A 24,184-nucleotide genomic window follows, 5' to 3' on the forward strand; every position below is an offset into this window, starting at 1 on the left:
CAGGTCTTCCTTAAAGAGGTGGGGTTTCAAGTGTCTCCGGAAGGTGGTGAGTGACTCCGCTGTCCTGGCGTCGTGAGGGAGCTTGTTCCACCATTGGGGTGCCAGAGCATCAATATGCGCATTGATGTGAATCACACTGCTGCTCTCTCATTTAGCTATTTTCGCCTAACGGATTGTGGTTGTTGTGAATGTCTGTTCACAAATCTAAATGTGTATTTGAACCCAATAATGGTTGAATTCAATACGTTTTTAAAACAAGTGGACAGCCAGTGAAAAATGCGCTCTTGCAACAGCTACATAGTGCGGATCCCAGCCTATGGAATAAAAGTGGGGCTTTTATTGCTCAATCTAATTCATGCTGATAAAAAATAATAATCCATAAGCCTAATGGACACATGCTCAAACTCGCACACTTTTGATAGACTTAAAGGGGCAATCTGTAGTTGCTACATCCATTTTTGTACTTATAAATTCATTGATTCTTGAAGAATATAATTTATAAATGCCTCATGAGCTTAGTTCAACTGTCACACTCCATGATAACCCAAAATATAAGCCTGTTTTTCTCCAATGTTTGTAAACATTGTAAATGTAAACAAACACTGTATAGCCTCATAACATGGTTAAACAATAATTGGATGGTCAGTCCTTGCATCCATAGCTCTGTCTATTAATCTGACAATTTGGCTAATCTATAACTCCATATTTCCAAGTCCTATTCTTGAAGATCAAGCGGTATAACATTTATTGGAATGACCGGAATTCTGATAGACTTTGGTTTTTAATGTAAAGATATAACTTAATCGTATTATTATATGTAGTAGAAATCGATGGGTTAGAAGAAGCCTACATAACTAACCCATAAAGTAAAATTTAACATCCATATATGGCCAGCTATGTAAACTTTAACATTGATTTATCCTGCAATAGATGTCGTTCAATTGGTAACATACATTTTTGTCTTCTTCTAATGCCTCTTAAAGGGAAAGTAATCTAAAAGTAACTGAATGTAATCAGATTACGTTACTGAGTTTGGATAATACAAAACTGACGCTACTGATTACAATTTTGGACAGGTCAACTAGTAACTGTCACGGATTACATTTAGAAAGTAACCTACCCAACCCTGAATGTACCACACCCATTAGATGCATATCAGATTAACTCGTTCTAATTCGCTCCACAATGCCCCCCACTCGCGGTTGTTCCATCCTCTTGTGCATACTTTAATTCCGCCTCTCATTCCCTCCCTCCCGAGCTGAACTCGACGCGCGAGGCACAACCGATGGTACAAAGGAGCGCTGGAATTTCACTAGAAAAAAGTACTTTGTTCAAAGCTAAGAAGAAAGAGCGTTATATTTGCAGTTACACCCCGAGGAGAACAGTCGAGTGGAAAAAGTCAGGGGATTCTACGTTTGAGAAATTTGCTGATAAGGTATGTTCTCGCAATTTGAGTTGTCTATCAGGGAGTTGAGCTCACTAATAAATGTTCACTGTTCCACTCTGACATCTTTTGTAAAGCTGATTACTTTTGCATGCAGAATGGGTTTCTTTGGGAATCATAGCCTATTCTTTATCCGAAAAGCAATTTTTTTCAAAAGCAAATTTTTTCAAACACATGTTAATAATGTTTAATGGCCTATAAAATCTAACTAGGTTAATAGTGCCGTTATATAATGTTTATAGCCTAATACTTGCGAATTTTGCCGATAAAATGAAGGAGAACGATGCACCAGAATTTACGCATTATGATAGACTTGACTGCTCGAAACTGTTTGCTGTCAAATTGATATTTACCATGCTCGCCTATTGTAAACGACGCGCACGAGACTGCTTGAACAGCCTAGTGAAGCACATCGTGAAGTAGCCTGTACTTATGTAAATCTGACGGCAACAGTTTCGTCAATATCTCTGTTACAAAAAGTTATGTAGCCTAATAAACACCATCGCACCTAACAGGTTTCCAAAACGAACTGAATAAAATGGGAAGTTTGTTGAGTGAGAAAAAAATCTTAAAGCATTTAAGAGATTGAGTTTGATTTGGTAAAGTGAGTTGTGATGTTGGACGGTGTGCCAAAAAGTTGATAGCCTACATCTGAACCTTGCCACTGGAATCTTTGCACATACAGGTTATTCTGCATTCATATGACCTTTTTGTCATCTGCATCGCCATGTTTTGCAGGAGATTGGCTATTAAATATAAAACGGAGTGAAGAGACCATGTTTTATCATAATGTCATCCCCCTCTCTTCTAAAGAGCCTAGACACAGAACATTTCAACCTGGACTCAGGGGTAGACATAACATAGTAAATGTAAATCCGAAACACTCCAATTAGTATGAAATTATACGTTTCATATGGTTGTATTAAGTTGTGGACGCCCATCATCCATTTCGTATGATATGTTCCGAATTGCATTTTTTTTTTACAATGTTACAAAATTGCAAAACGTATGATATGTTACGAATTCCAATTTGTTATGGATAACGTTAGCTAGGTAGCTAACGTTAGCTAGGTGGCTAACATTACTTAAGCTAGGGGTTAAGGTAAGGGTTAGGAGTTAGGTTAAAGGGTTAAAGGGTTAAGGTTTGGGGCAGAGTTAGCTAACATGTTAAGTAGTTGCAAAGTAGCTAAAAAGTAGTAAGTAGGTCCAAATTTCATAAAATGCTAAAGTTGTCCGTCATGAAATTCGAACACACAACCTTTGGTTTCTAGACGTTTGCCTTACACGCCAACCCATCCACCCCTACCAACCACCTACTTTCGTTTTTGCCTTAAGTAACCTTCTGTCTTATGTAACCATACCAAACGTAACATATCATACACATTTCTGTGTTTCAGATTAACTTTTACTATGTTACGGTTAGGCTGTGAGACCAGGCTATTTCCCAATCAACCTCCTCATGGTGCTGATGCTGCGAACTATGCAGCGATGCTGCATGCTCATCAAAAGACAGCGCCTATGCGGCCTCCCGAGTCGCGCAGCGGTCTAAGGCACTGCATCACTACAGACCCGGGTTTGATCCCGGGCTGTATCACAACCGGCCTTGATCTGGAGTCCCATAGGGCGGCGCACAATTGGCCCAGCGTCATCCGGGTTAGGATATGGTTTGGCTCATCGCGCTCCAGCGACTCCTTGTGGCGGGCCGGGTGCCTGCAGGCTGACCTCGGTCGTCAGTTTAACAGTGTTTCCTCCGACACATTGGTGTGGCTGGCTTCTGGGTTAAGTGGGTCGCTGTTAAGAAGCGTGGTTTGGCGGGTCATGTTTCGGAGGATGCATGACTTGACCTTTGCCTCCTGAGCCCGTTGGGGAGTTGCAGCGATGAGACAAGATCGAAAAAGGGGGTAAAAAACGAGACAGCGCCTAAATAGCGCAACTTCAACACCCGTGAAACAGTTGCATCAAAAAGTTTTATGTTTGTTAAGCCTTTATAGCATATTTAAACAGTGTATACATTATTATTTTCTTTAGGAAAGTGAGCACTTTCTGTCTCCATGATAAGAACAACTGGGAAGCTGATAAAGGATGAGAAGTTTGACACTAAGGCAGTCATCAAACAGTCATCCCAATGACTGACACTTCTTTTTATGCCGTGCCAGATTAGTTTTAGAATGACTCCTACAATCAGTCATGCTATTAATTTTCATTACTTGTATTGTATAATGCTCGACAATTTCTGGGCACACATTCCAGTTGATATAGTACTATATCAGTAATACAACTTTTTTATTTTTCATGTAATGAATGAGACTTGCAATAGCAAATGTCCGATTCTAAATCTTTGTCATATTTCTGACTTGTTATTATTTAACAGCCTGCTCCATTCAAACTTTTAAACGTACAGAAATGTCTGGAATAGTGTGCTTACATACAACTTTTTAATATATTTTATACTTTTTAAACTATTACGTTTTTTGTCCTTTTTTGTCCAACTTCATTCACTTTAGTCAGACTTTTAATAATGCTCCCCATTATTAGAAAGTCACATGACTTCCAACATTCCATTCACTATGAACAATGCAACTTTTGACACAAACCAGTTACTTTGACCACTTACCCAACAAGTTAGACAAACAGTTATTGCATTTGAAATCTTACTCTACTTCTCTGCTATTCAAATCTAAAATTGGAACAGAAATATCTTCTAAGGTTTTATGAAATCAGAATCAAAATATCTTCTACCAATCTAACAATATACAGTGGGGAAAAAAAGTATTTAGTCAGCCACCAATTGTGCAAGTTCTCCCACTTAAAAAGATGAGAGAGGCCTGTAATTTTCATCATAGGTACGCGTCAACTATGACAGACAAAATGAGAAAAAAAAATCCAGAAAATCACATTGTAGGATTTTTAATGAATTTATTGGCATATGATGGTGGAAAATAAGTATTTGGTCAATAACAAAAGTTTCTCAATACTTTGTTATATACCCTTTGTTGGCAATGACACAGGTCAAACGTTTTCTGTAAGTCTTCAAAAGGTTTTCACACACTGTTGCTGGTATTTTGGCCCATTCCTCCATGCAGATCTCCTCTAGAGCAGTGATGTTTTGGGGCTGTCGCTGGGCAACACAGACTTTCAACTCCCTCCAAAGATTTTCTATGGGGTTGAGATCTGGAGACTGGGTAGGCCACTCCAGGACCTTGAAATGCTTCTTACGAAGCCACTCCTTTGTTGCCCGGGCGGTGTGTTTGGGATCATTGTCATGCTGAAAGACCCAGCGACGTTTCATCTTCAATGCCCTTGCTGATGGAAGGAGGGTTTCACTCAAAATCTCACGATACATGGCCCCATTCATTCTTTCCTTTACACGGATCAGTCGTCCTGGTCCCTTTGCAGAAAAACAGCCCCAAAGCATGATGTTTCCAACCCCATGCTTCACAGTAGGTATGGTGTTCTTTGGATGCAACTCAGCATTCTTTGTCCTCCAAACATGACGAGTTGAGTTTTTACCAAAAAGTTATATTTTGGTTTCATCTGACCATATGACATTCTCCCAATCCTCTTCTGGATCATCCAAATGCACTTCAGACGGGCCTGGACATGTACTGGCTTAAGCAGGGGGACACGTCTCGCACTGCAGGATTTGAGTCCCTGGCGGCGTAGTGTGTTACTGATGGTAGGCTTTGTTACTTTGGTCCCAGCTCTCTGCAGGTCATTCACTAGGTCCCCCCGTGTGGTTCTGGGATTTTTGCTCACCGTTCTTGTGATCATTTTGACCCCACGGGGTGAGATCTTGCGTGGAGCCCCAGATCGAGGGAGATTATCAGTGGTCTTGTATGTCTTCCATTTCCTAATAATTGCTCCCACAGTTGATTTCTTCAAACCAAGCTGCTTACCTATTGCAGATTCAGTCTTCCCAGCCTGGTGCAGGTCTACAATTTTGTTTTTGGTGTCCTTTGACAGCTCTTTGGTCTTGGCCATTGTGGAGTTTGGAGTCTGACTGTTTGAGGTTGTGGACAGGTGTCTTTTATACTGATAACAAGTTCAAACAGGTGCCATTAATACAGGTAACGAGTGGAGGACAGAGGAGCCTCTTAAAGAAGAAGTTACAGGTCTGTGAGAGCCAGAAATCTTGCTTGTTTGTAGGTGACCAAATACTTATTTTCCACCATAATTTGCAAATAAATTCATAAAAAATCCTACAATGGGATTTTCTGGATTTCTTTTTCTCAGTTTTTCTGTCATAGTTGACGTGTACCTATGATGAAAATTACAGGCCTCTCTCATCTTTTTAAGTGGGAGAACTTGCACAATTGGTGGCTGACTAAATACTTTTTTCCCCCACTGTAGCTGTTTTAGTAACACCATTAAAATAAAAACTTTTTTTTATAAAACAGAAATTCTGTCCACTTTTCCAAGAAGTTAGACAAAAAGTAGGCGCTCATTAAATCTTCTTCTACTTCTCTGCTATTCAAATCTGAAATCAGAACCAACATATCAAATGGTACAGCTGTTTTCGTAACCACATCAACTTCTTTCAGTAGGCCACTGACTGCCATGGAACTTTCAGAATTTTAAAACTACAGCACATTCTAAGAATGACACAATTAGTTAACAATGTAACTTTTGAGTTAGCTTTTGAGTCAGCTACTTTGACCACTTTCCCAACAATTTAGACAAAACATTAGTGTATGAAATCTTAGTCTACTTCTCTGCTATTCAAATCTGAAATTAGAACAGAAATATCTTCGAAGGTTTTATGAGGTCTTCCTCTACTTCTCTGCGTCTGAAATCTGAAATCAAAACAGAAATAACTTCTACCAATCAAGGGGTTCAACTACCACAACAATTATTTTAAACAGGTAAAGCAAGTCCCAGAATTTTGCTTAATGTAAAATTACCATCTAGTCTCTAATCCAAAATCAATATAGTCATGGACTGTCATACATTAACACATTTTCTTTCTCATTTATTTATTTGGAGAGATTCCCATAACCACTATGACATTCTGCATGATCATATTCTTAGACACAAGTTAATATGTATGTCAAATTCAATAGTCAACCCATGACAATAAGCCCCCAAATATATTGCTACAACCCTGTGACGTAGCTAACAGGGATGTGAGATTAGCTTTTTTTATTGCAGCTGGTGAAACACAGTGGCGTGACACATTAAGACCATGCTTATTGGTTTGGCCGGGGTAGGCCTTCATTGTAAATAAAAAATTGTTCTTAACTGACTTGCCTAGTTAAATAAAGGTTCAATAAAAATAAATAAAAATTAAAAAGTGCAAGTACAGATGATCACATGTAGAAATTAGTAACAGCGCCACCCTCAGGCACTCCAGGTAAGTACATGTACATACATGACATGACATCTCCCTTTCTTTTTCTCAAAACAATGTTTTCTTTCAACTCAGTGTTTCACATTGCAAACAATAAACGTTGCTTTTTTCTTCATAACATATCATAGACATCCCAATTGTCATCACATTGTTATTATGAATGTATTTTTTAAACTTTTTTAATTTTTTCTCAACAGTCTGTTTGAACTATAAACACTGACATAATTTGTTATTTTTTTCAGTCTTTTCAGTATAGTCTTTTCAGTACTGGTAATGTTTTGGCATTCTGATAGGTCTTCCATAACGCGTTGATTTCACTGGTGTGTCAATGTTTACATTGTTGCTTTCCATTGTTTGTTTTGTTGTTGTTGCTGGAGAACACACAGGTAAGTAGTTTTCTTCCAGGCTGACACTTGTTTCAGGTTCTCTTTCCATCGGATAAGGTAAATCCATTATGGTTTCTCTCTGGGTGTGTTAATTCATGTGTTTTTAACAGTTGTCTCAGGTTCCTTCTGTATATTCTCTCGTTTGGTGTTTGTACTATGTGTGAACTTGGCTGGTCACGTTTTCCAAGTACAATTGCTGGTTGCCATTTGTTATCTTGTCTGATCCTGACTCGTTCTCCTTCCTTCATGACCGAAAGCTTACGTGTGCCTTGGTCAAAGTAGTGTTTTTGTCTCTGTTGTCTGCTTGTGAGATGGCTCCTGACATGCTGATGGAGTCCTGGCTTTAACAATCTCTTTGATGTCAGAATCTTTGTCTTCAGTCTCCTTCCCATTAGTAGTTGTGCAGGTGAGATACCTACTCCATCCAGGGGTGTGTTTCTGTACTCAAGTAGAGCTATGTAAGGATCTCCGTTGCTGTTCTGTGCTTTTTTCAGTCTGAACTGCTCTCTCTGCTTGGCCGTTTGACTGTGGAAGTCTAGGGCTCGACGTGACATGTTTGAACTCCCAGCTGGTAGAGAACTCTGACATTTCTTGACTCACCAGCTGTCTTCCATTGTCGGAGCACAAAACGTAGGGTACTCCATGCCTTTCGAAGATCGACTTTAGTGCTGTAATGATGTGTTTACTTGCTGTCCCACTGACCTTGGAGATTTCTGGGTATTTTGAGTAGCAATCCACACATAATAGATATTCTGTGTCGTTGTAATGGAAGAGGTCCACTCCAACTTTGGCCCAAGCTCTCTCTGGGATTGAGCGTCTCTCTTTGTTTTTTGTTTTTGTGTGTTGCAGACTGCACATTTTGTTACATCTTAAATCTGTTTAGCCATGCCTGGCCAGAACAGAACATCCCTTGCTTGTTCCTTACCTTTTACGATTCCCATGTGTGCTTCATGGATTTTTTTCCATAATTTCTTCTCTCATTTTCTGAGGAACTACAAGTTTTTAACTTTTGAGCAGTAGTCCATCTGAGTATGTCAAGTCCTCTCTGAAGGTCCAGTAGTGCTGTATTTTCTTTGCAACTTTCCCTCTCGTGTCTGGCCATCCTTTTTTAACTGTTTCTGTGACCAGTCTTAACTCTTCATCTTCTGCTGTTTCTGTTTTGAATTGCTGCAGTTTCTCTTCTGAAAAAGGAAGTTGATGAGCGATGTAGTTTACATCCAGCTCACCATCCAGCAATTTCTCTCTCTGTTCCTTCAGGTATAATAATAATAATAAATAATTAGTCATTTAGCAGACACTCTTATCCAGAGCAACTTACAGGAGCAATAAGGGTTAAGTGCCTTGCTCAAGGGCACATCGACAGATTTTTCACCTAGTCGGCTCAGGGATTAGAACCAGCGACCTTTCGGTTACTGACACATGCACTGAGCATCAGCGATGTGCATCTCCTTTCCTGGTTTGTATGTCACATGTAGACTGTATCTCTGTAGTCTCATCAGCATTCTCTGTAGTTTGGCTGGTGCTTCCTGGAGTGACTTCTTGAAGATTGTTTTCAAGGGCTTGTTGTCTGACTTCACCTGGATGTGTTTTCCAGACAGGTATTGATGAAACTTCTCACAGCCATACACTATTGCCAGTATCAATTTGAGCGTATCTCTTTTGACAGTTTGTGAGGGATCTTGACCCATATGCGATTGGCTGACTATCTTGCAGGATCACAGCTCCCAAGCCTTCTGAGCTTGCATCCACAGATAGTGTCACTGTTTTTCTACGTCGTAGTACTTTAACACTGGCGCATTGCTGACAAGTTTTTTCAAGCCTTTGAAGCTCTGTTCCTGTGCAGACTCCCAGTGCCACAGAACATCTCCTTCCAGCAGTTGTCTCAGTGGTACGCTGACATCTGAGAGATTTGGGATTAATAAATTTTGCGAGATACTTCAACATTCCCATGAACCTCTGAAGCGCTGCTTTGTCCTCTGGCTCTGGCATTTCTTGTATTGCTCTGACCTTTTCGGAGTCTAGTTTCAGGCCTTCTTTGCTTAACACGTCCAATGTAGTGGATTTCTGTCATTCTGATTTTGCACTTATTCAGTTTCAAGTTGATGCTTCTCAGTCTGTATAGTAGCTGTCTCCGTCTCTAGTCGTGCTGCTCTGTGTCATCACCCCAGAAAAGAATGTCATCCATGATGTTTACGACACCTTCCAGAATGGCCTTCCAAATGCTGGACAGGCTCCTCTTGAACACCTCTGAGTGTCTCTTGAATGAATACATCCCAAATGGCGTATTGAATGTGCAGAGTCGGGAGCTCTCTTCATCCAGTTGGGTTGGCCAGAAACCTTAGTTTGCATCAACAACTGAAAATACCTTGGCTTTAGGCATTTCAGCAACTACTTCTTCAATGGTACATAAAGGACAATGTTCTCTCTTGATGGCTTTGTTTAGATCCTGTGGGTCCATGCATACCCATATTTTGTTTGGCTTCACGATTGTCACCAAGCTGTTTACCCATTCAGTAGGCTCAGTTTGCTTGATGACAACATCCATCTGTTCCATGCAGTTCAGTTCCTTTTCAAGTTTTTAGTTTAGTGCTACAGGCACTTTTCTGGGTGAGTGAAGCACTGATGTGACTTCTGGGTCTATTTGTATGTGATGAACTCCTGGAACACATCCAAGTCCTGTGGATAAATCTTCATATTCACTCAAAATGTCAAGTCTCTGTCCTTTGTTCACGCTTGAGTTTTTGTATTTTATTTCACCTTTATTTAACCAGGTAAGCCAGTTGAGAACAAGTTCTCATTTACAACTGCGACTTGGCCAAGATAAAGCAAAGCAGTGTGATAAAAACAACAACAACACAGAGTTACATATGGGATAAACACAACGTACAGTCAATAACACAATAGAAAATCTATATACAGTGTGTGCAAATGTAGTAAGTTATGGAGGTAAGGCAATAAATAGGCCATAGTGCAGAATAATTACAATTTAGTATTAACACTGGAATGATAGATGTGCAGAAGATGATGTGCAAATAGAGATACTGGGGTGCAAATGAGCAAAATGAATAACAATATGGGGATGAGGTATTTGGGTGGGCTAATTACAGATGGGCTGTGTACAGGTGCAGTGATCGGTAAGCTGCTCTGACAACTGATGCTTAAAGTTAGTGAGGGAGATAAGAGTCTCCAGCTTCAGAGATGTTTGCAGTTCGTTCCAGTCATTGGCAGCAGAGAACTGGAAGGAATGGCAGCCAAAGGAGGTGTTGGCTTTGGGGATGACCAGTGAGATATACCTGCTGGAGCGCATACTACGGGTGGGTGTTGCTATGGTGACCCATGAGCTAAGATAAGGCGGGGATTTGCCTAGCAGTGATTTATAGATGACCTGGAGCCAGTGGGTTTGGCGACGAATATGTAGTGAGGGCCAGCCAACGAGAGCGTACAGGTCACAATGGTGGGTAGTATATAGGTAGACTCTGTATTAAGCCCATTTGCAGACAAGCTGATCTTCCAAGTATTGCAGGTGCATCTTGTTCTATCACTTGAAATTCCAGTTCAAACACTTTCTCTTCGTATTGACGTTTGAGCGTTTCCTTGCCTTTTGGCTCCATCTGGTGGCCAGAATATGTCACTAGCTTGCAGTTGGATGTTTGCATGGAATCGCCACTCACTTTCACGTTCAACGTTTTCAAGTCTCTCACAGACAAGACGTTACACTCAGCTCCTGTATCCAGCTTAACAGTACGCATCTGGTTGTTTATTTTCAGTGTTTCTGTCCACTGCTCTTTCTCAGTATTTTTCTCATTTACATTCACAAGCTGAGCTACACATTGTACTTCACTCTGTTTCACATCAATTGTCCCAATGAACATGTCCTCATTTCCTGCTGTCATCTCCCTGTCAATGCCGCGAATCCTCCAGTTTTCTGTCCGTGTGCATGAGGAGCACATTTTGGCGTAATAATTTTTTCTGTGACACGCTTTGCATATCTGACCGTATGGTGGACACTTTTTGGGTTCATGTTTGTACCCACAACGTGAGCATTCTCCCTGTGATCTCTCTTTTACTAGCTGTCCACTGTCTTTGTCTTTTTACCATTTCTGTATTTTCTTTTGCTTATGCACTTTGTGAACTGGTACCTTGACTTTATCATGAAGCATTTTCAGCTGGCTCAGGCTCACTTCACTAGCATGGCAAATGTCTATTGCTCTAGCTAGCAGGATATCTGGTTTTCTGAGTAATCTGCCTCGCACTTGGTCATTTGTGATTCCACACTCAATTCTGTCCTGTATTAGTGACTCGGTAAGTTGTTGAAACTCAGTCTTTTGCTTGATTGTTTTAGATCAGTCACATAAGCATCAATTGACTCTGTTTGTCCTTGCACTCTCGTAACAAAGATAAGCCTCAGGTACATCCGATTTTTTCTTGGCTCACAGTATTTTCGGAAAAGCTCTTTTAATACATCCTAGTCATCAACATCATCGTCAAAATCAAAAGTATTGAATACCTTGATTGCATCATCTCTGGCTACGTGCAGGAATGTGGCACATTTAAATTTTTCTGATTTCTCTGAGATGCCACTCGCGACGATATTAAGGTAGAATTTCTGGATCCACACTCTCCAATTTTCGGCTAGCTTTCTGTCTAGGCTCAGAGTAGTTGGTCTAATTTGTTCCATGTTTCGTAATGTTGAGATTTCCTTTATATTACTTTTAAATTTCTGACTCCATGTAATATATTAGCACACTGAGGCAAGGATACGTGTAAAAAAACAATGTTTATCTGATGTCATGGGTCAAGTGCAAGTACAGATGATCACATGTAGTAATTAGTAACAGCGCCACCCTCAGGCACTCCAGGTAAGTACATGTACATACATGACAGTTCTCATTATGGTCCTTGAGGAATCTTGGAGAGGTTGATCCCAGAAATATTAGCAGTATGTGTTTTCTTCATTCATCTTAATTTCCTGTAACATTTTTGGGGATACATCTAAGTTATCAAACCCATATTGTCAGATTCAACAGAAGAAAGATGACTAGAAAAGTAATGTGCAGGGGTGTAGTGCTGCCAGAGCACGGGGGAGCGGCACTCCCTCACTTTTTTCAATTTGAGAATACATGGAGCTGGTAAAACTATTTCTGGAAAATGTATTCTGATAAATTCTATTTAATTACCACAAAAATTCCATGAAAAGCTATAGAATGACAAACCAAATAAATATGTATAGCAGCCTAGAGGTAGGTAAATGTTTGATTCTTCCCTGTCTTTTCTCTGGCGGTGGCGAGAATTCTGCCGAGGACACCCAAACTAGTGGCCACCACAAAGCCCAAGGAGCCTGACCCTCTCTAGAAGTTGCTGTAGCCCTTCTTGGGATATTTAGCCTACATTGGCTATTGTTTGAGATGCATGGCGCTCCAGCTTGGTATGTCAGGGTGGGCAATTGGAAATGAGAATTGGGCCAAGGTGGAGGTAATAATGCATTTAGGTTATTGTTTATTGAGATGCACGAATACACCACACCAAAAGCTTGATTTTATGGCTGTTTTAAAATGAATTTCCTGCAATTCTACGTAGTAAGGATTTATGTTCACTACTTGGTCAATTGATTTGATAGCACGTTTAATCTATGCAAATACATTTGATGAATTGATAGTTCTGGGTGCGAAAGGAGAGAGGATAGGGGCGGGACAAAAACGTTATTTGCCGGGGAAGGCGCATGCGCGTGAGTAGGGTTGTGAGTAGCTACGTTTTGTACAGATAAAACTGTGGTCATATGTAGAAACCAGACAACAAAGTTTAAATCAAGCCTCTAAACTTGATAAATCAACATATCCCCAAGCAACTGTGAGAGTGTGAGCGATCAGTTTTGTACAACCGCAAACCAATCAGTTTGTAAAACAATGCAGTGACAAAAATCCAACAGACCAGACCATGGCCAACAGACACAAATGAGAGTAATGAACAGTTAAATGCTATCCAGGAAAACATCACTAAAATACTTTTAATGCACACCAAAACCAACAAACTGCTACAATCAGTTGTTAAAAAAGTAGATTTGCTGGAAAAGACAGAGGCTATCGTGTCAGACACACACAAACAAGGCGTGCACATGAACGAAAAAGATAACAAAATTATCCTTTTAGAAACAAAGTTGCAAACTTTAGAAGAGTAATTGGACCAGCAAGAACAAATGAGACGTAACAACATCAGAATATTGTCCTTACCAGAAGACGAGGAAAAAGAAGACCTTTCCAGCTACGTGGTCAAACTGATATCAGAGGAACTTGATGTGTGTATATCACCAGGGGATTTGGAACGATGCCATAGGATCGGTGTGAAACAGAAGAACGCTAAATACCCACTCATAGTAATCTTAAAACTATGGAACTATCAGACCAAAGTCAACATTCTGAAGGCACAAGAGGGAAAGGAGATCAAAATCCAAGGCGAGACCATTAGATTCATCCAGGGCCTGTCTGCTAAAATGAAAAAGAGACGTAAAGAAGGAAAATGGGCTCAAATCTCAACTCCGCTTCCCAGCAGTGCTGTGGGAACAGAAGGGAATGCAAAGGATGGAATTCAAAGGCGCCGATGAAGCCTTAATCAAGCTACAAGAAACTTTGCCAGTCGAAGGCCTACAAACATTAAGCGTAATGGAAACCTCCTTGGACAGAGGGGAGTCCCCTGCACTGAGAAGAGGACAGAGTGGGAAAAAGCGATGAATGCACTGTGCGCTAGATGCACACTGTAGGCTACATACAGTGATACCTAAGACCCACTTATCGTAAGTTTACAATATTATTTCCCCCTCCCCCAATACAATCTATACTCTACTTTCCCCAAGTAACTGTTCTTCTCTATGAAGTAAAGATAGAAGTAGCCGATGCCAACGGGCTACATGGACACTGATAAGACAATTCAAATATAGCATGTACTTCAACTGTTCTATGGAAGGTGTGTATTTGATTTGATTTATTAGGATCCCAATTAGCCGACGCCAATGGCGACAGCTAGTCTTACTGGGAAAGTATTTGGACCGCTTGACTTATAGTCTTATTCTAAAATTTATTAAATTGTGTTTTTTCCTCATCAATCTACACACAAAACCCCATAATGACAAAGCAAAAACAGGTTTTTAGAATGTTTTGCAAATGTTTAAAAACAAAAATATCACATTTACATTATATATTTTCTTTTTACATAAGTATTCAGACCCTGTGATTACAGCCTTGAGTGTTCTTGGGTATGATGCTATAAGCTTGGCACACCTGTAATTGGGGATTTTCTCCCATTCTTCTCTGCAGATCCTCTCAAGCTCTGTCAGGTTGGATGGGGAGCACCCCCAGTCTGAGGTCCTGAGCGCTCTGGAGCAGGTTTTCATCAAGGATCTCCCTGTACTTTGCGCCGTTCATCTTTCCCTCGATCCTGACTAGTCTCCCAGTCCCTGCCACTGAAAAACATCCCCAAAGCATGATGCTGCCACCACCTGGCTTTACTGTAGGGATGGTGCCAGGTTTCCTCCAGACGTGACGCTTGGCATTCAGGCCAAAGAGTTCAATCTTGGTTTCATCAGACCAGAGAATCTTGTTTCTCATGGTCTGAGAGTCCTTTAGGTGCCTTTTGGCAAATTCCAAGCGGGCTGTCATGTGCCTTTTACTGAGGAGTGGCTTCCATCTGGCCACTCTACCATAAAGGCCTGGTTGGTGGAGTGCTGCAGAGATGATTGTCCTTCTGGAAAGTTCTCCCATCTCCACAGAAGAACTCTGGAGCTCTGTCAGAGTGACAATCGGGTTCTTGGTCACCTCCCTGACCAAGGCCCTTCTCCCCCGATTGGTACCCTTCCCCAGATCTATGCCTCGACACAATCCTGTCTCACAGCTCTATGGACAATTCCTTCAACCTCATGGTTTGGTTTTTGCTCTGACATGCACTGTCAACTGTGGGACCTTATATTGCCAGTTGTGTGCCTTTCCAAATCATGTCCAATCAATTGAATTTACCACAGGTGGACTCCAATCAAGTTGTAGAATCATCTCAAGGATGATCAATGGAAACAGGATGCACCTGAGCTCAATTTTGAGTCTCATAGCAAAAGGTCTGAATACTTATGTAAATCAGGTATTTCTGTTTTTTATTTTTAATACATTTGCTAAAATTTCAAAAAATCTGTTTTCGCTTTGTCATTATGGGGTATTGTGTGTAGATTGATGAGAGTATTTAAAAAAAAATCAATTTTAGAAGAAGGCTGTAATGTAACAAAATGTGGAAAAAGTCAAGGGGTTTGAATACTTTCTGAATGCACTGTACAGTGGGAGAAAAAAGTATTTAGTCAGCCACCAATTGTGCAAGTTCTCCCACTTAAAAAGATGAGAGAGGCCTGTAATTTTCATCATAGGTACACGTCAACTATGACAGACAAAATGAGAAAAAAAATCCAGAAAATCACATTGTAGGATTTTTTATGAATTTATTTGCAAATTATGGTGGAAAATAAGTATTTGGTCAATAACAAAAGTTTCTCAATACTTTGTTATATACCCTTTGTTGGCAATGACACAGGTCAAACGTTTTCTGTAAGTCTTCACAAGGTTTTCACACACTGTTGCTGGTATTTTGGCCCATTCCTCCATGCAGATCTCCTCTAGAGCAGTGATGTTTTGGGGCTGTCGCTGGGCAACACAGACTTTCAACTCCCTCCAAAGATTTTCTATGGGGTTGAGATCTGGAGACTGGCTAGGCCACTCCAGGACCTTGAAATGCTTCTTACGAAGCCACTCCTTCGTTGCCCGGGCGGTGTGTTTGGGATCATTGTCATGCTGAAAGACCCAGCCACGTTTCATCTTCAATGCCCTTGCTGATGGAAGGAGGTTTTCACTCAAAATCTCACGATACATGGCCCCATTCATTCTTTCCTTTACACGGATCAGTCGTCCTGGTCCCTTTGCAGAAAAACAGCCCCAAAGCATGATGTTTCCACCCCCCATGCTTCACAGTAGGTATGGTGTTCTTTGGATGCAACTCAGCATTCTTTGTCCTCCAAACACGACGAGTTGAGTTTTTACCAAAAAGTTATATTTTGGTTTCATCTGACCATATGACATTCTCCCAATCCTCTTCTGGATCATCCAAATGCACTCTAGCAAACTTCAGACGGGCCTGGACATGTACTGGCTTAAGCAGGGGGACACGTCTGGCACTGCAGGATTTGAGTCCCTGGCGGCGTAGTGTGTTACTGATGGTAGGCTTTGTTACTTTGGTCCCTGCTCTCTGCAGGTCATTCACTAGCCCCCCCGTGTGGTTCTGGGATTTTTGCTCACCGTTCTTGTGATCATTTTGACCCCACGGGGTGAGATCTTGCGTGGAGCCCCAGATCGAGGGAGATTATCAGTGGTCTTGTATGTCTTCCATTTCCTAATAATTGCTCCCACAGTTTATTTCTTCAAACCAAGCTGCTTACCTATTGCAGATTCAGTCTTCCCAGCCTGGTGCAGGTCTACAATTTTGTTTCTGGTGTCCTTTGACAGCTCTTTGGTCTTGGCCATAGTGGAGTTTAGAGTGTGACTGTTTGAGGTTGTGGACAGGTGTCTTTTATACTGATAACAAGTTCAAACAGGTGCCATTAATACAGGTAACGAGTGGAGGACAGAGAAGCCTCTTAAAGAAGAAGTTACAGGTCTGTGAGAGCCAGAAATCTTGCTTGTTTGTAGGTGACCAAATACTTATTTTCCACCATAATTTGCAAATAAATTCATTAAAAATCCTACAATATAATTTTCTGGAGAAAAAAATTCTCAATTTGTCTGTCATAGTTGACGTGTACCTATGATGAAAATTACAGGCCTCTCTCATCTTTTTAAGTGGGAGAACTTGCACAATTGGTGGCTGACTAAATACTTTTTTTCCCCACTGTATAACGAAAAATACATCACAGACAAAATACTTTACAATTTACATACATTTAAAAACATTAACCTGTAGCATGTGTGTGCATCTATCAGTTACACATACATGTCAGTACATACACACAACAAGTAGGTCACATGGGGGAGAGGCATTGTGCCGTGAGGTGTTGTTTTGTTTGTTTTTTGAAACCAGGTTTGCTGTTCAGTTGCGCTATATAAGATGGAAGGGAGTTCCATGCACTCATGGCTCTGTATAATACTGTAAGTTTCCTTGAATTTGTTCTGGACTTGGGGACTGTGAAAAGACCCCTGGTGGTATATCTGGTGGGGTAAGTGTGTGTGTCAGTGCTGTGTGTAAGTTGACTATGCAAACAATTTGAAAGAAGTGACGCAGTCAGTCTTTCCTCAACTCTTAGCTAAGAGAGACTGGCATGCATAGTATTAATATTAGCCCTCTGATTACAATGAAGATCAAGACGTGCTGCTCTGTTCTGGGCCAGTTGCAGCTTAACTAGGTCTTTCTTTGCAGCACTTGACCACATGACTGGACAATAATCAAGATAAGATAAAACTAGAGCCTGCAGGTCTTGCTTTATTATGGACAGAACTCTCCCCATCTCTACAACCATTGAATCTATATGTTTTGTTCATGACAGTTTACAATCTAAGGTAAGACCAAGTAATTTAGTCTCCTCAACTTGTTCAACAGCCTTACCATTCATTACCAGATTCAGCTGAGGTCTAGAACTTAGGGAATGATTTGTACCAAATACAATGCTCTTAGCTTTAGAGATGTTCAGGACCAGTTTATTACTGGCCACCCATTCCAAAACAGACTGCAAGTCTTTGTTAAGGGTTTCAGTGACTTCCTTAGCTGTGGTTGCTGATGCGTATATGGTTGAATCATCAGCTTACATGGACACACATGCTTTGTTTAATACCAGTGGTAGGTCGTTGGTAAAAATAGAAAAGAGAGGAGGGCCTAGAGAGCTGCCCTGTGGTACAACATGTTAGGTTGAAAAGCCATAACACATATGTTTTTTCAACAACAGGTTATGGTCAATAATATCAAAGGCTGCACTGAAATCTAACAGTACAGCTCCCAGCTCAATTTCTTTCATCCAATCATCAGTCATTTGTGTCAGTGCAGTACATGTTGAGTGGCCTTCTCTATAACCATGCTGAAAGTCTGTTGTTCATTTGTTTACAGAGAAGTAGCATTGTATTTGGTCCAAAACATTTTTTTCAACAGTTTGCTAAGAGCTGGCAGCAAGCTGATACGTCTGCTGTTAGAACCAGTAAAGGCTGCTTTACCACTCTTGGGTAGCAGAATGACTTTGGCTTCCCTCCAGGCCTGAGGACAAAGACTTTCCTCTAGGCTGAGATTAAAGATTTGACAGATAGGAGTGGCTATAGAGTCAGCTAACATCCTCAGTAATTTTCCATCTAAGTTGTCAATGCCAAGAGGGTGTCATTATTGATTGATAACAACCATTTCCCCACCTCTCCTACACTAGCTTTACAAAATTCTAACTTGCGATGCTTTTCTTTCATTATTTGTTTTATTATACATGAGTACAATGGCTCCCTGTTCATTGTTGGCATTTCCTGTCTAAATTTGGCCACTTTGCCAATGAAGTAATCGATACAATATTTGGCAACATCAAATGGTTTTGTGATTAATAAGCAATCTGATTCGATGAAAGATGGGAGTTGAATTTTTGTTCTTGCCCATCATTTCATTTAAGGTACTCCAACGTTTTCCATCTTTCTTTATACAGTGCCTTGCAAAAGTATTCAACCTCCTTGGCGTTTTTCCTATTTTGTTGCATTACAACCTGTAATTTAAATGGCTTTTTATTTGGATTTCATGTAATGGACATACACAAAATAGTCCAAATTGGTGAAGTGAAATGAAAAAAAAACTTTTTTCAAAAAATTCAAAAAAATAAATAACGGAAAAGTGGTGCGTGCATATGTATTCACCCCCTTTGCTATGAAGCCCCTAAATAAGATCTGGTGCAACCAATTACCTTCAGAAGTCACATAATTAGTTAAATAAAGTCCACCTGTGTGCAATATAAGTGTCACATGATCTGTCACATGATCTCAGTATATATACACCTGTTCTGAAAGGCCCCAGAGTCTGCAACACCACTAAGCAAGGGGCACCACCAAGCAAGCGGCACCAAGAAGACCAAGGAGCTCACCAAACAGGTCAGGGACAAAGTTGTGGAGAAGTACAGATCAGGGTTGGGTTATAAAAAAATATCAAAAACTTTGAACACCCCACGGAGCACCATTAAATCCATTATAAAAAAATTGAAAGAATATTGCACCACAACAAACCTGCCAAGAGAGGGCCGCCCACCAAAACTCGGCAAGGAGGGCATTAATCAGAGAGGCAATAAAGAGACCAACGATAACCCTGAAGGAGCTGCAAAGCTCCACAGCGGAGATTGAAGTATCTGTCCATAGGACCACTTTAAGCTGTACACTCCACAGAGCTGGGCTTTACGGAAGAGTGGCCAGGAAAAAGCCATTGCTTAAAGAAAAAAATAAGCAAACACATGTGGTGTTCGTCAAAAGGCATGTGGGAGACTCCCAAAACATATGGAAGAAGGTACTCTGGTCAGATGAGACTAAAATTGAGCTTTTTGGCCATCAAGGAAAACGCTATGTCTGGCGCAAACCCAACACCTCTCATCACCCCGAGAACACCATCCCCACAGTGAAGCATGGTGGTGGCAGCATCATGCTTAGGGGATGTTTTTCATCGGCAGGGACTGGGAACAGGTCAGAATTGAAGGAATGATGGATGGCGCTAAATACAGGGAAATTCTTGAGGGAAACCTGCTTCAGTCTTCCAGAGATTTGAGACTGGGACGGAGGTTCACCTTTCAGCAGGACAATGACCGTAAGCAGACTGCTAAAGCAACACTTGAGTGGTTTAAGGTGAAACATTTAAATGTCTTGGAATGGCCTAGTCAAAGCCCAGACCTCAATCCAATTGAGAATCTGTGGTATGACTTAATGATTGCTGTATACCAGCGGAACCCATCCAACTTTAAGGAGCTGGAGCAGTTTTGGCTTGAAGAATGGGCAAAAGTCCCAGTGGCTAGAGACATACCCCAAGACTTGCAGCTCTAATTGCTGTGTAAGGTGGCTCTACAAAGTATTAACTTTGGAGGGGGTGTGAATATTTATGCACGCTCAAGTCTTCTGTTTTTTTGTCTTATTTCTTGTTTGTTTCACAATAAAACATATTTTGCATCTTCAAAGTGGTAGGCATGTTGTGTAAATTAAATGATACAAACCCCCCCAAAAATATATTTTAATTCCAGGTTGTAAGGCAACAAAATAGGAAAAATGCCAAGGGGGATGAATACTTTCGCAAGCCACTGTATCATTGATCTTGGCTTCATAATACAGTTTCTTCTTCTTTTTGTTGAGATTAGTCACATAATTTCTCAATTTGCATTAAGTCAGCCAGTCAGATGTGCAGCCAGACTTATTAGCCACTTCTTTTGCCCCATCTCATCAACCATACAGTTTTTCAATTCCTCATCAATCCATGGAGCCTTAACAGTTCTAACAGTCAGTTTCTTAACAGCATGTACATTTCTTTACAATTTTTTTATTTAACCTTTATTTAACTAGGCAAGTCAGTTAAGAACAAATTCTTATTTACAATGACGGCCTACCAAAATGCAAAAGGCCTCCTGCGGGGACGGGGGCTGGGATTAAAAAAATAAATATAAAGGACAAAACACACATCATGAAAAGAGAGACACCACAACACTACATAAAGAGAGACCTAAGACAACAACATAGCATGGCAGCAACACATAACAACACAGCATGGTAGCAACACAACATGGCAGCAACACAACATGGCAGCAGCACAACATGGTAGCAGCACAAAACATGGTACAAACATTATTGGGCACAGACAACAGCACAAAGGGCAAGAAGGTAGAGGCAACAATGTATCATGTGAAGCAGCCACAACTGTCAGTAAGAGTGTCCATGATTGAGTCTTTGAATGAAGAGATGGAGATAAAGCTGTCCAGTTTGAGTGTTTTTTGCAGCTCGTTCCAGTTGCTAGCTGCAGCGAACTGAAAAGAGGAGCGACCCAGGGATGTGTGTGCTTTGGGGACCTTTAACAGAATGTGACTGGCAGAACGGGTGTTGTATGTGGAGGATGAGGGCTGCAGTAGGTATCTCAGATAGGGGTGAGTGAGGCCTAAGAGGGTTTTATAAATAAGCATCAACCAGTGGGTCTTGCGACGGGTATACAGAGAGGACCAGTTTACAGAGGAGTATAGAGTGCAGTGATGTGTCCTATAAGGAGCATTGGTGGCAAATCTGATGGCCGAATGGTAAAGAACATCTAGCCGCTCGAGAGCACCCTTACCTGCCGATCTATAAATTACGTCTCTGTAATCTAGCATGGGTAGGATGGTCATCTGAATCAGGGTTAGTTTGGCAGCTGGGGTGAAAGAGGAGCGATTACGATAGAGGAAACCAAGTCTAGATTTAACCTTAGCCTGCAGCTTTGATATGTGCTGAGAGAAGGACAGTGTACCGTCTAGCCATACTCCCAAGTACTTGTATGAGATGACTCAAGCTCTAAACCTTCAGAGGTAGTAATCACACCGGTGGGGAGAGGGGCATTCTTCTTACCAAACCACATCACCTTTGTTTTGGAAGAAGCAATTTCATGAATTCATCAAGTGCAGCGTCTGGATGCTCCTTATTAATTACATCAGACCAACATAAAAGTCACAGCAAAACCTTTTGTATGATCTCTTATACACAATTTCAGGCCCAGCTTTTGGAACTTCGGCTTTCCTGGATATAGCCACTATATTGTGATCACTGCATCCAACGGGTACGGATCCAGCTTTAGAACAATGTTCTACAGTATTAGTAAAAATATGATCAATACGTGTGGTTGATCTTGTTCCTGTAGTGTATGTAAACACCCTGGTAGGTTGATTAATAACCTGAACAAGATTACAGGCACTGGTTACATTTACATTTTACATTTTAGTCATTTAGCAGACGCTCTTATCCAAAGCGACTTACAGTTTAGTGAGTGCATACATTTTTCATACTGTTACAGTGAGAAGCTTTCTCTTGAGCGCATAGCTTGATGAAAACCAGTCAATATTCAGGTACACAAGAAAGTAGACATCTCTGTTTACATCACATACACTATCAAACATTTCAAACATATTATTTAGATACTGACTGTTAGCACTTGGTGGCCTATAGCCACACGCCAAAAGAAAAGGCTTTAGCTTCCACCATTGTTCCTGTACCCAAGAAAGCAAAGGTAACTAATCTAAATGACTATCGCCTCATAGCACTCACTTCTGTCATCATGAAGTGCTTTGAGAGGCTAGTTAAGGATAATATCACCTCTACCTTACCTGACACACTGGACCCACTTCAATTTGCTTACCGCCCCAATTGATCCACAGACGATGCAATTGCCATCGCACTGCACACTGCCCTATCCCATCTGGACGAGAGGAATCCCTACGTAAGAATGCTGTTCATTGATTGTAGCTCAGACTTCAACACCATAGTACCCTCCAAGCTCATCATTTAGCTCGGGGCCCTGGATCTGAAACCCGCCCTGTGCAACTGGGTCCTGGACTTCCTGATGGGCCGCCCCCAGGTGGTGAAGGTAGGAAACAACACCTCCACTTCGCTGATCCTCAACACAGGGGCCTCACAATGGTGCGTGCTCAGCCCCCTCCTGTACTCCCTGTTCACCCATGACTGCGTGGCCACACACGCCTCCAACTCAATCATCAAGTTTGCAGACAACACAACAGTAGTAGGCCTGATTACCAACAATGACGAGACAGCCTACAGGGAGGAGGTGAGGGCCCTGGCAGAGTGGTGCCAGGAAAATAACCTCTCCCTCAACGTCAACAAAACGAAGGAGCTGATCGTGGACTTCAGGAAACAGCAGAGGGAGCACGCCCCTATCCACATCGACGGGACCACAGTGGAGAAGGTGGAAAGCTTCAAGTTCCTTGGCGTACACATCACTGACAATCTGAAATGGTCCTGCCACACAGACAGTGTGATGAAGAAGGTGCAACAGCGTCTCTTCAACCTCAGGAGGCTGAAGAAATTTGGCTTGGCCCCTAAGACCCTCACAAACTTTTACAGATGCACAATTGAGAGTATCCTGTCGGGCTGTATCACCACCTGGAATGGCAACTGCACCACCCGCAACCACAGGGCTCTCCAGAGGGTGGTGCGGTCTGCCAAATGCATCACCGGGGGCACACTACCTGCCCTCCAGGACACCTACAGCACCCGATGACACAGGAAGGCCAAAAAGATCATCAAGGACATCAACCACCCGAGCCACGGTCTGTTCACCCCGCTATCATCCAGAAGGCAAGGTCAGTACAGGTGCATCAAAGCTGGAACCGAGAGACTGAAACGCAGCTTCTATCTCAAGGCCATCAGACTGTTAAATAGCCATCACTAGCCGGCTACCACCCGGTTACTCAACCCTGCACGATTGAGGCTGCTGCCCTATATACAGTGGGGAGAACAAGTATTCGATACACTGCAGATTTTGCAGGTTTTCCTACTTACAAAGCATGTAGAGGTCTGTAATTTTTTATCATAGGTACACTTCAACTGTGAGAGACGGAATCTAAAAATCCAGAAAATCACATTGTATGATTTTTAAGTAATTAATTTGCATTTTATTGCATGACATAAGTATTTGATACATCAGAAAAGCAGAATTTAATATTTGGTACAGAAACCTTTGTTTGCAATTACAGAGATCATACGTTTCTGTAGGTCTAGACCAGGTTTGCACACACTGCAGCAGGGATTTTGGCCCACTCCTCCATACAGACCTTCTCCAGATCCTTCAGGTTTCGGGGCTGTCGCTGGGTAATATGGATTTTCAGCTCCCTCCAAAGATGTTCTATTGGGTTCAGGTCTGGAGACTGGCTAGGCCACTCCAGGACCTTGAGATGCTTCTTACGGAGCCACTCCTTAGTTGCCCTGGCTGTGTGTTTCGGGTCGTTGTCATGCTGGAAGACCCAGCCACAAC

General features: G+C 41.5%; 1 protein-coding gene across 1 annotated transcript in view; it reads left to right on the plus strand.

Moving 5' to 3' along the window:
• The first annotated feature begins 1,220 nt into the window (after positions 1 to 1,220).
• The window catches only part of LOC121575027 (caM kinase-like vesicle-associated protein), a 117,709-nt gene continuing 94,745 nt past the window's right edge, over positions 1,221 to 24,184 (plus strand). The window contains exon 1 of the mRNA XM_041887796.1: positions 1,221 to 1,435. The gene's annotated coding sequence lies outside the window, so the exon portion shown is untranslated. The remainder of the gene's footprint in view (positions 1,436 to 24,184) is intronic.

Source organism: Coregonus clupeaformis, chromosome 10 (assembly GCF_020615455.1).
Source record: "Coregonus clupeaformis isolate EN_2021a chromosome 10, ASM2061545v1, whole genome shotgun sequence".
Classification (NCBI taxonomy): Eukaryota; Metazoa; Chordata; class Actinopteri; order Salmoniformes; family Salmonidae; genus Coregonus; species Coregonus clupeaformis.